This window comes from Pteropus medius, unplaced genomic scaffold (genome assembly GCF_902729225.1).
Source record: "Pteropus medius unplaced genomic scaffold, Ma_sr-lr_union100, whole genome shotgun sequence".
NCBI lineage: Eukaryota > Metazoa > Chordata > Mammalia > Chiroptera > Pteropodidae > Pteropus > Pteropus medius.
In genome coordinates this window covers 16413514-16426631 of record NW_024340849.1, presented here as the reverse complement: position 1 = coordinate 16426631, position 13118 = coordinate 16413514, and the positions used below count along the sequence as shown (strand labels likewise).

The window sequence follows — 13118 nt, the reverse complement described above, 5'->3', positions numbered from 1 at the left end:
TTGTCTTACTAGTGAGAATCACAAAAAAGTCACATCCTCGAGAAATTGTGCTGGGCTTCCTATCAAAGCACTGATGTTGGCTTTTGTCTCTGCACTCTGTAGTTATCACAAGTTCTTTAGCTAGGTGTAGGGTCACATTCCTAAGTCATCTGAAAAGCAAACCAGCAATTTGATTGAAAATTTTCAGATTCTTTAATAAGAATGTCTCTAAAACCTCTTCTAACTCTTTTGTGTATTCTCACCTCCCTTAGTCACAGAGCTACTGACTTAAAAATGTCAGTAACCATCAAGAACAGTTACCTTCCATCCACTAGGCAATAAAAGATGCAAATGTAACATTTATTCCCAAAACATACATGCATTTATTTAGGGATCCATTAGATGCACAAAAATTTTAAATATTTATACTTATATATTCTTAATAATGCATCTGTTAAGTTAATGACATGGGAAGCTTAGGTAGGCCACATAGAAAATTGGCAGGAATATGTTTGACTGTCTTAATATTGACTGAGAGGTTGTTTCCCTGTGGTATTAAAGGATAAAGTTAGACTAATTAAATATTAAATCTGAAATGAAAGTTTTGAAAGACACAGAGACATTATCATCAAATCACCATTTACCTTTATTTGTTCACCTTGTAAAATACATTTGCATTATGATCCATGGAGATTTCTTTAAAGCCAAATTTCATATTGTTAATTTGTCTAAAATCAAGAATTTGCTGGTATAGTTTAGAGGTGTCTGGGTCTTTCTACTTGGATGGAAACTGATTTTTTAAAAAAATCATTACATTTAATGAAAACTTTTCTCCAAGTTCTATTTCTATAGTATAGACCTCAAAAAGGAAATATGATTGAGGTAATAAACACCCCCTGCACTCTGACACTCATATCCACATGTTATTGTCATACTTGATTAAGCCCGTCTCCTTTGTTATTGATCACACAAAAGAATTGATGAAGGAATATATGTCTGTCTCATTCATTCTTAAGTTTGCAAGTTGGTTTAGAGGTCAGATACACAGATCAACAAGTACAAAAACGAGTGAGAGATGAATAAATGAATGAATGAATGCATGGCCAAGCCTAGCTTCTCTTAGTTGTCACTTATGGTTCTCTCATTTTTAAAATCATACTAATCCTTTCTTAATCAATTTCTACTTTCCAGTTTGAGGGAGTGATAAATTATGTGTATAAATTGCCCATTCTCTATTCTAGCACTTATTTAATCTGGTAAGATGGAGTCAGTTAAAACAGAAACTCATCATATTATTAACAGGACTTAGGAGCATTAAAGTGGTACCTGACTGGTTGTCACTCTTTAAAAATACATGTGTTTATGTATTCTTCCAGGGTCATTTAAATGCCATATTGAATGAGGAAGTTATCTATTTCGCTATTTGAAGTTTTTCAAGTTTGTCTATTGTTTATTACCACATTCATATAAAGTATTTGAATTTGTTTGTGTGTGTGTGTGTATATATATATATATATATGTATGTGTATATATATATGTGTGTATATATATATATAGACAGTTAATCTAGTTCTAAGTAACATAGATTTTAATATGCTTATTCAAGTTTTTGTAAAATCTATTTTAAGTTGCCACTTTTATATAACAGATGTTTAATATCACCTAATAACTGAGATCTATTAAATGCAGATCTTAAGATTCAAATAGCTGTTTTGAAATGCTATCTTTGAACAAGCAGTCCCCATTTATTCACCAAATAAGTACTTCATTCAACAAACTTTTAAGCTGATCTTATACATCTGTTATCATACTGGTTGCTAGGACTACAGAGTTAGAAGACTATGTCCTCAAATAGCTATAGTCTAGTGGGGGAAATAGGTAAAGCAAGCAGACTGTGCTATGAAAGAAGAAAGCACAGAGTGACATTACCACAAGAAATACCAATACACCAGTCTTGAAGAACAAGTAGTAGATAGGCAAAGAGAAGTATACACCGGGAAAATAGAGCATTATAAGCAAAGCATAGAGAAAAGAGAAATAAACATTTCAGAGGAAATGCACGTATTCTGTTTAACTGGATCATAGGGCACAGGAGAGGTTGGAGGGGGACAGGTTGGAAGTAAGGAAGATAAATGGAAAGAAGGAAGATAAGGCAGAATGTGTGGCATTAATCCTTCAAAGAGTTGACCCAAAGCTGCTACTAAAGTAGATATCAGAAAGGATTCAGAGATAAAGATGGGTGGAGAGATATTAAGGGCAGGTCTTAAAAACATATCAAATATAGACTATGAGTGTGGGGTGGAGTTCAGGCTCACTAAAAGCTAGGATGTGGCACTTTTTACTGAGATTGAGAGTGGAGGTAGCGGTGTATTATGTTCAAAAAAATTACAAAATTTTAAAAGAGATTTTCCCATAACATTTTATATTTTCCAGATTTAATAATTATTTGCTTTATTCAAAGGTAGGAAAATTAGTAATTAACTTAATTTTTTGATTAATATTTTAGGACAGCAATAGAATTTTTGCTTAGAAGGAATTGTACATTTTTAGCAGATTAAGTACATGCTAAACCGTTGTAAGTGTTTTTGAAGTACTGATAACAAAACACTACGTAAGAATTGAAATGGTTTAAAATATCTTATTGTATGCAATGGAGACTATATGAGAGATTAAAGTGGGCATCATGATTGTCAGGTTCACTTTATTCAGTTTTCATCAAGTCTGACTGCCAAGCACTAGATTGAATTGCTGACTTATAAATCTGCTTTGAGCCCTAGGTTGACTAAAATAACTGGCCCATACATTAAAACTTTTATTTCAGTTTTCTTAGTGGCCTAATTGAATTGATCGATTGTGATTCAATCTATTGTTCATTTATTTAATTCCAATTAGATGACCCTGGGCCCTGATAGACCTGAACTAGATATCTGTATAATTAGAGTCTTTGGCTTTTAGTGGAATAGACTGGACTAAAATATATTTCAAATCATTTTTCTCTATAATTATTTTTATTGAAATAAGTTTCAACATAAACCATATCAAAAATCATATTATTTAAAGAGAAATTACATATTTTTTAGTTAAAAAATACAGTTTCAGTTTTGTTTGTCACTAAGAATTATTAACTCAACGGGTGTATTAAACTTTTGATTTGACTAATTATTACTTATAAATGAATTCTATTCTGATGCTATTTGTTTTTATAATTTCTACAGAATAATGATCTGTAGGGAATAACAAAGAAGACACATTCTTTGCATCAAACCAGATAAGTTAATTCATGTAGCTATATGACAACATAAGGCAGGGACTGGTAAATTCAGGAAAACACATTTAATTCCAAATCAACTCAGACAAGGTTAAGTCAATTCTATGTGGAAAATTCAGAAAGTCTACATAGAGATGATTACTTTTCTAGATCATCAGGAGAGGAAAATTTGTAGAAAGATAGCAGCAAATGATAACTCTGGAATAAGTTGACCCTACCTTATGAAGAGCTTTGAATCCCACGTCTAGGAATTAGACTTGATTTTATTCACTTTATGGATGGTTGGGAATCCTTGAAGGTTTCCAAGCAATGGATACTGTGGCATAAACATACAATCAGAAAAACAGAAACAAAGAATTAAAGAGCAAATCAGATCAACGTATTACCTGATTTTTTATATCATACTTTACTCACTGCATAGTTTTTCATCGAATTGAAGGATTGTCTCATGATCTGTTCTCCCACACCCAGGCTAGTTTTGAAGAAAACTATTTCTTATGTCATGCTAAAAACACTTTTAATCTCTTATAGATCTAAATTGGATAAGGTGATTTCTTGAGCTTTTCTGTTATCTGTATTTAGAAAAGAATGAAGGATAAGACCATATTATATTTAAACCACGTGAAATTCATTTTTCCTAATTTTATAACAAATTTAATCCAGATTGCATGGAAGGGTCAGAATGTGAACTGTTACAATTCATTTTTGTGGATTCAGTTCATATTGAGTTAATGATCAATTAATGAATATTTAAAATTCTCAACTTTTGAACTATTATTATAAGTTGTTAAAAGCATGGAATCTAGCACCAGACTAAGTACACATCTTGGTTTGTACCACTTACAAACTTTTGCAGTTTAGGGCAAGTTATTTAATCTAAGTTTTAATTTATTCATCTTGCAAAATGCAGAGTGTAATAGCATATATTTCATAGGTTGGTTATGAAGTTTTAATTTAATAGGCTGAATACAATGCCTGGAAATGGCAAGTCCTCCATAGCTATTATAATTACTTCAGCATTTTAGAGATTCTAGTCTTAAAGAATTTGATTTTCATGTCAAGATTATTTCTCTGATAATAAATTACTAGATTTTGATTGTGGGTATCTAAGTATTCATTTATCTACTGCTATTTAGTTACATTTTTTTGTGCTATTTATTGATAGTACTGTCTAATTTCTGCATTTTCTTTTTTTTATCTATTAAATGCCAGAGTCTACTCCAACTATTTCTTCTCTAGTAACTCATTGTTCCATGATTTCCACCCTTATCTTTCTGTTAACATCATTTATTTTGCTGTATGAAATACCTCAAGAGGCATGGCTTAGAGATGGAGTTAGCAAATAAATAAGGCTTCTGGTATTTGATCTTTATTAGCCGTTATCAACTCATCGAATCTCTAAAATTCTTACTTAGTTTCATTATCTTTTGAGAGGGGAGGTTGGACTAGATCAGTCTTTCTGAATCTTCTCAATACCAAGGATCTCATTTGTTATTACAATTTACATTCATCCCCAACTCTGTCTTTATACTCCCAGTGTTTAAGAGTTCAAGTTTGCTAGACAAACTCTAATTATTAAAAACCATAAGGCCATGCTGAAACACAGCAACTGAGGGTCAAAAACCAATATCATTAAATATGAGATGGTCTTACTTTAAGTTAAAGCAAACAAATAACAATTTTAAGTTGTTTTACGTTGTCACAGAAAGCACACCAAAAAAAGATAGGATTCCTAGGATTCTCTTTATTGTGTAGTGTTGACCATGCAGTGAACTGATCGAGTTCTATGTAATGGTGTGCCCATGCACCCCCAGATGATAACTTTAGCTTGCCTTCTTTGATAACCAGGGCCTGACAGAGCACAGAAACCAATGGACTATCATGCTATGTAGAAATTAGTTACTGTAGGTTAGGTCTTTTAACCAGTGTTGGATAACTGAGATAACCAGTGTTTAACATGATGTTGATGATATTCCACTCAGATGCAACAGTCTAATATGCTGGTAAGCCTAAGTTGACTTACTGTGGGTAAATAAATAATTTCTGTTTGTTTTTTGAATTAAAAAATAGTCTTCATCTTTTAGTGCTTTTTGGGAGGACATCAGCAATGCTCAGAATTCCAAATTGAGAGACCTTGGAATACTGGGGGCCTATTACTTTTTTTTTTTTTTAGCATATCTGTCATTCTGATGTCATTAGTGATCTCCCACTCACTAAATCCACTAGTTTTTTTCTATTTTCATCCTTGATCTTGAGTGATGTTAGATATTGATTATACTCTCTCCTGTTAACTCCCATTCTCTGGTAGGCTGCTTTTTCATATAAGGTCACAGGCAAAAACGATGTCCTTGGGATTGCTCTCCACATGCAGGAAAGAAGATTTCTTGAAAAAGAGAAAGCCTGTCTTTTCTCAAGAGTCTATTGAAGCTGACAAATGGTTAGCTCTGCATTTACTAGGGATATGACTGTTAGCAGCCCTGAGTGAGTGACTGAAGAGGACTTCTCAGAGGGTGTGTAGAAGCCAAATGTGTAACCTTTGAATGCAGAAGTCAAAAATTAATGAAAGGATGTGTAGAGCTTCCTTCTCTGGTCTTGTTTTGCATCAGTTTATTCCTGGGACATAAAAAAAAAAAAAAGAGAGAGAGAGACATATTTAGTCATGAGTTATGGGCACATCTTTATTGATTCAACAGTGGCCAAATAAATATTTCAAATACTTATGGTTCTTCAGTTAAAATGAGAGTTAGAATAAAAAATATCTACTACTTTTCTGGAAAGTTTTAAATACTGCTTTATAATTTATGTACATTATGAAGATTTCTGGTTTCTCTAAACTAACTTTGACACCTCATAATAGCAACATTTGTTTTTTGAAATACTGCTGTCAGTTGTAAAATTTTTTTTGAAAAATTCTATAAATGAAAAATCATTTCCTTCAGACCTGCTACAAAATGAAACTGATAGACTCAAAATTTGCCTGTGAGACAGAGAGATATGGCCATATGCCAGTGATAAGAATAGATGATTCCCTCTCTCCCTCTAAACTCTAACTACAAATAGCAATATGTGTGTGTACATGGAGAAAGAAAGAGGAAATATGAACAGATGTAGAAATATTTACAGAGAGGGGATGTCATTTTTAGTACTGAATTGGTGTAAATGAGGAAGGAAAGTAATAGAATCATAGAGTGATGAATAATAGCTCCTGAGAAATAGCTCCCTCTGCCCCTTCTGTTCAAAGCTCTTTGGCTTTCGGCCATTTTTTATTAAATAAATTTTGATTCCTACGATCAGTTTGGATTAGGCAGGTTTTTAATAAAGACGCTCTAAACACAGAGTTAAAAAAAGTTCCATGGAATTTTTCACTCTGAGCATATTACATACTGCATATTGCAGAGTTGTTGTGGGTTCTGTTTCAGACCACTGCAATAAAGCAAGTATCGCAATAACATGAGTCATAATCTTCTTGCTAGTGGAGGGTCTTGCCTTCAGGTTGTAAAAAATGCATCACCTGGGAAGCGAAATAAAGAGAAGTGCAATAAAATGAAGTGTTTCTGGATAGTACATACCTGTGTTTAAAAGCACACTGCACCTATTGAATTTCCCAAAACAAAACTAGAAGGGGGATGGCTAAGGAGTCAGCAGGTGAATGATAGGTTAGCTTGACACTGAGGATGAGGAGAGGAAACTAGCTCTGTGAGGTTAAATTAATTTGTAACTCTTATGCCTGGGAAAAATCAAAACAAATGCCCCATGGTAGCCTGCAGTGCCCTTTCATTTTCAATTGGATAAAAAGATTTTACATTCAGAAAGCATAAAAATGAAAAGCAAGTACTGGTTATTTTAAGGAAGACAAATATTAAGTTGTGGAAAACAATATTTTTTTTTTCTTGCTAACACCGATGCCAACAGTTCAGAATTAAATTTCCCTGTGCCTCAGTTATTCTTTAGATTCAGCCCTGAAAGTTTAATGTTGATGTTTCTAAACAATAGTTCAGGGAAATGGCCCCATTAAAAGAGAGCCATTGTCATCACAGTATGTGCGTACATTCCAGTTTGCCCAGTATAGTTCCAGTCCTACCTCATGTCTTAGAATAATATAAGCAGAGTTATCTTTTACTCTAAAACATTTCCCAGCTTGCGTAATTTATATAGTTAACACGCTCATTTATTATGAAGAAAGTAAAAATTATGTGGTCCCAAGGCATTTGAGAAAACTTGTAACAGCAGAGAGTCAAATATAGATTTCAGCTGGCCTCATAGACTCAATTAATTAGTCCGGTGTAACGTCTACTAGAAACTTTTTTTTCGATAAATGTCTTTAAACAGAAAATACTGTCTCCACATTCGCTAGTGTGGCTTCCCCATGCCTCTTTAAGATATGGGCGCTGAAGACAGTTGTGTTTTTATTTCTGAATATGTGAAGTTTAGGTGAATGTGTCGAGTTATATGATCTGAAATGCTTGTTAATTTTTAATAATCTGTTGCTCAAAGACAGTGATTGGAAATATTTAAGTTTTATATTGCCTTTCTAAATACAAAATGATGATATTGATGATGATGAGGAGGAGGAAGTATATTTACCACTTTCTATTTGAAAGATGCAAAACTGTTCCCATATTAAGGGGAAATAGACTTCTTTAATGTCTAACTTGTTGATACTGTGTCTATATCAGTTCTCAAAGTATGGTCCTATGGCATTTCTTGAGTTGATTTCAGGGGATCTGTGAGATGAAATCTATTTTAATGATAATATTATTTTATTGTTTTGTATTTTTTCACTATACTGACTTAAAATGTCTTTGATGAAGTAGTAAAAATTATTAATTATTAAATCTCAGTCCTTAAATATATACCTTTTGAATAGTCTGCGTGCCAACATGGGAAATACAGATGTAGAATACCAAAGTACAGTGGTTTCTGAGGGATAAACACTTCTGTGATTATTTGAGTTAAAAGTTGAATTTGCTGTTTTTTTGTTTTGTTTTGTTTTCATGGAACACCATTTTTACTTGAAAGGACAATCAACAGAAAAACAGACTTGGGTCCCAGTTAGACATTTTCTCGAAAATGAATGAAGTGAGCCAGTCGATTCAAAGAAAATAGTATTTGCTGCCAAGGATAAATTCAAGCTTTTAGGTTAAATTAGAAATTTGGAAAACTTGTATCCACCACTGGGAGCTTGACAGCTTTGTAACATTAAAAGGCCTTTTGATGGGATTGGTGGTGATAGTAACAAATTAGATTTTTTTGATAGTGGATAATGAAATGTGTCACCATTTGGAAGATCTTTCTAATTCAGTGTACCACTCCAAATGCCCATTGATTGATGTGACAAAATCATGCATGGGTAAAAGATGTATTCAAAATGCAAGATAGACCAATAGATTTTTATATAGCTTAACATAAAGTATTTATCGATTTGGTGTCAGATTCCACATGACAACTAACTTTCAAGAAACTACTTATTGAGTTTTGGTGTACAGTTAAAGGATACAATCTACAGTTATCTGGAAATGCTATTAAAATATGCCTCTTTTTTTCCAACTATTTATCTGTTTGAAGTCAGATTATTTTCATGCAATTCAGCCAAATCAACATATCAGAACAAAGCAAATGCAGAAAGTAACACAGCAGTCTACACTCATTTAAAAATTTACAAAACTATGAAGTACTATTGCTCTTCTCACTAATATTTTTATTTTGGAAAATAGAGGTTTTTTCTTATTTTTGGTGATATGTAAATAAATGTTTAATGGATAAATATTTTAAATCTCTCAGTTTTTATTTTTAAGATAGTAAATATTTATAGCTATAACCTACATAAGCAAAAGTTGTTTGGGGTCCTCGATACTAAGTTTTAAGAATACAAATGGTTCCTGAGATCAGACAGTTTGAGATCCACTGTTTACATCATTTTATTTTCCTAATGATTGTAGATCAGTCTTTTCTAACTCAGGTAACAGATTAAGCTCAAGTAGGCCAAATTTTCCATTAAAAAAATTTTAAAAGGAAAGGACAGAACGAAGGGAGAAAAAAAGGGAGGGAAGGGTAAGCACAAGGTGTTTCTACATTTTAATGCCGTCCGTGTATGTCAGAGATCAGTACCATTGCCATGACTCTTCCTTTTATTTACCTACTACCTTTTTCCTCTTTGAGGAGGATTAGCTATGCTGCCACCAGGATGACAATGAGATCACTTCAGAGAATCAGGCTAACATTTTCCCCCAAACATGAAAAAGCTAGACTGGATTTTAGTCCAAGCAAATCACAACTGCTTGTAATCCATTTAGAAAAAAAAAATGGGTATGTGATTTTATGCATTTACTTCCATAAGCATCATATTTAAAAGGTTTGTTATTGGAATTTTTAATATAAAAATTTGACATTAGAAAAATATCTAATTTTGCTGAATTGACTTTAAAGCTATTGTTAGATATGTTTTCTAGAATCTACTGTTGCACTTTCTTCCCATTTTTATTTTAAAATAGAGTACACATACCTGGAAGTATATGAAACATAGGTACAGTTTAAGGAATAAAAATAAAATGACCATTTGTGTACCTGTCGCACAATTTAAGAAATAGAACATTACAAATTGGTATTCTGATGCCATTTCCTATGATTAAATCACGTTTATTAATTCACTGGAAAAAAATTTGTTATGTTCTATTAGCTGAATAACTCTATTTGGATCTGACTAGTTAGTGCCCATATAGTGAGAACAAAAATGATTTTTATGACTAATTACCACTTCCATCATAGTTCCATTAAAATCAATTTAGTTCACAAAGTCATGACCTAGAATTTCAATTTCACTGTTCCCAGGACTTTTTCATCTATGCTATTATGGAGCCTAGAGGTAAAACTTATTTGCTCTTAAATGTTTATCCTGTGTTTTGTCATTCAATAATATTACTATCCTCCTTATTTTCAAACATAAGTACGTTTTCTTGATGCTACTTTTAAAAAGTCACATTTTAAAGGAGAAAAATAAAGCAGATGTCAAGTTTAATAATGTCTCTGTATATAACCAAAATTACCCTAATAGTACAAAAGGAGAAACCAAAAATCAAACTGAAAAAATATGCACAAAAGTGGTTACTTAGTAATTTAAATTGCTGGGATAGGTTTGTTTTCATTTTCATGTTTACGTTTCAGTTATCTATTGCTGTGTAACAAACCACTCCAAAATTTAGTGACTTAAAATAGCTATTTATTTATCCTCACAGTTTCTCTGATGGTTTTATTTTGATTCACTCATGTACATTTGGCCGAGATGGAAGATTCAAGATGGCCTCACTCAGTCTTCTGTCAGTTGGTACCAGCTTTTAGTTTGGGGACTCAGTTATTCTCTTCCTTCAGTTAGCTAGACTAACATCATAGTCTCAGAAAAAGACATGAAAAAAGACATGGCTCCGGAACTCCTACAGTATAACTTACCACAGTCTATTAGTCAAAGCAATATACAGGCCAGATTTAAATGATAGGGAACTAGACCATTAATTCTGGATTGGAGGACTCAAACAATTTGTGATCATATTTAATATGTTGTGAAACATATGAACTATTTCCTATTAAAATGTTTTCTATTAGCTTTTTTTTGGAACTTCTATAACATTATAATTTATTAGATTAGATAATTACAGAGAAATATCTTTGGAGAAATGATCGGAGTCACAAATTTTAGTGCCTATGGAGCTACAAAGATGATAGACATAACTGAAATATGCCAGGTCAAGATAGAAGTAATCTAGAATACTTGCTCTGTCTAAAAAAGCAATAGCAGATTGTTCTTTTGTAGCAATGTGAGCCCAGTGATGCCTGAATTACTGATATTTTAAAATATCAAAATCCCAGCAAGTTATTTTATGTATCTCAATAAACTGATGCTAAAGTTTATGTGGAAAAACAAGAGATCCAAAATAGTGAGCACAATACCAAAGAAGAAAAGCAGAAGATACACACTGCTTGACATCAAGGCTTATTGCAGAGCTATAGTATTATATTGTCAAAATAATAGGGAAATAGGTCAATGAAACAACCTAGAGCTTCCAGAAATAGACCTTCACAACTATTGCTAAGTGATTTTTGACAAGGGATAAAAATCAAGTCAATGGAGAAAGGGTAATGTTTTCAACAAATGGTACTGAAACAATTGAACATCAGTATGCAAAAAAAAAAAAAATCTAAACGCAGAGCTTATACCTTTTGCAAAAATTAACTCAAGATGGATCACAAACCCTAATGTAAAACAGAAAACTATAAAATTCTAGAAAATAACGTGAGAAAAATCTAGGTGACCTTAGGTTTGAAAATGAATTTTTAGATACATTGCCTATAGAACAGTCCATAAAAAGAAAATTGATGTTGGACTTTGGAAAATTAATAATTTCTGCTATGCAAAAAGCCAATGCTAAGAGAATGAGAAAATGAGCCGCAGAATGAGAAAATATTTGCAAAACAAACATCAGATAAAGGACTTGTATTCAAAATATACAACAAACACTTGAAACTCAATGATGAGAATACAAACAAATCAATTACAAATCAGGCAAAAGATCTGAACCAACACCTCACTGAAGAAGATATACAGGTAGAAACTAAGTAAATGGAATGTGCTTAACATCATATGTCATTGGGGAATTGCAAGTTAAAACAATTATATCTCTTGACACCTATCAAAATGGCTAAAATTCAAAAAATGACCATACCAAATGCTTATAAGAACGTGGAGCAACAGGAACTTTCATTTGTTGCTGGTGAGATTTCAGAATTGCAGAGCCACTTTGGAAGATAGTTTGGGAGTTTTTTACAAATATAAACATAGTTTTACCATACAACCTAGTAATTGCACTCCAGTGTATTTACCCAACTGAGTTGAAAAGTTATGTCCAGACCAAAATCTGCACATGGACGTTTATGGCAAATTTGTTCATAATCACCAAAACCTCAAAGCAATCAAGGCATCCTTCAAAAGGTGAATGGATAAACTGTAGTAATGTAGACGATGGAATAATATCTAGTAATAAAAATATATGAGCTATCAAATCACAAAAATACACGGAGGAACCCTAAGTGCATATCGCTACATGAAATAACTCAATCTCAAAAGTCTAAATACTGTATAATTCCAACTAGATCATGTTCTGGAACAGGCACAGCTATAGAAATAGCAAAATGACCAGTGATTGCCTATGCTTTGAGATAGGGTTGGTGGAGGAGGGATGAATAGTTGAGGATCGGGATTTTTAGGGCAGTGAAACCATTCTATGTGATGCTATAATGTTGGATGCATGATATTATGCATTAGTCAAAATCCATAGACTATCCAACACAGTGAACCTTAATGTACATTATGAATTTAGTTATTAAAAATGTACCGGTATCAGTTCATTAATTGTAACAAATGTACCACACTAATGTAAGATGTTAATTATATGGAAAAATGAATGTCCAGGGATAGAGAACTAAATTAAATTAATATCCAGGGATATGGGAATTCTGTACTATTAATTTAATTTTTGACAAATTAAAACAAAAATATAAAGGAACATTTAAAAAAATAATCATTTTGTGTTACATGATTTTGTTTTCTGATAAAAGAAAATATAATAGTTCGAGTCGAATTGTTGGCTCTTTCATGGATAAGTAGGTAGTATTGCACATAGGTCTCAGGTAAAATTTCTTTTACCTAGAAGATCAAATTACATTATTCTTATTTGATGTTTTCTATGGATAGTATTATAGTATAGTATACTATAGTATGTTACGTGGTATACTATAATATATAGTATAGCATTGTTCTGTGTATATAGCTGAGACATTTCTGTTAGGAGCAGGGAATGAAAGAAACCATGCAAATGGATAG

The 13118-nt window shown here is 32.4% G+C and overlaps 1 protein-coding gene across 1 annotated transcript in view; it reads left to right on the top strand.

The window, feature by feature from the left end:
* Nucleotides 1-13118, top strand: part of DCC (DCC netrin 1 receptor) — a 983855-nt gene that overhangs the window by 459210 nt on the left and 511527 nt on the right. The gene's annotated exons all lie outside the window — the stretch shown is intronic.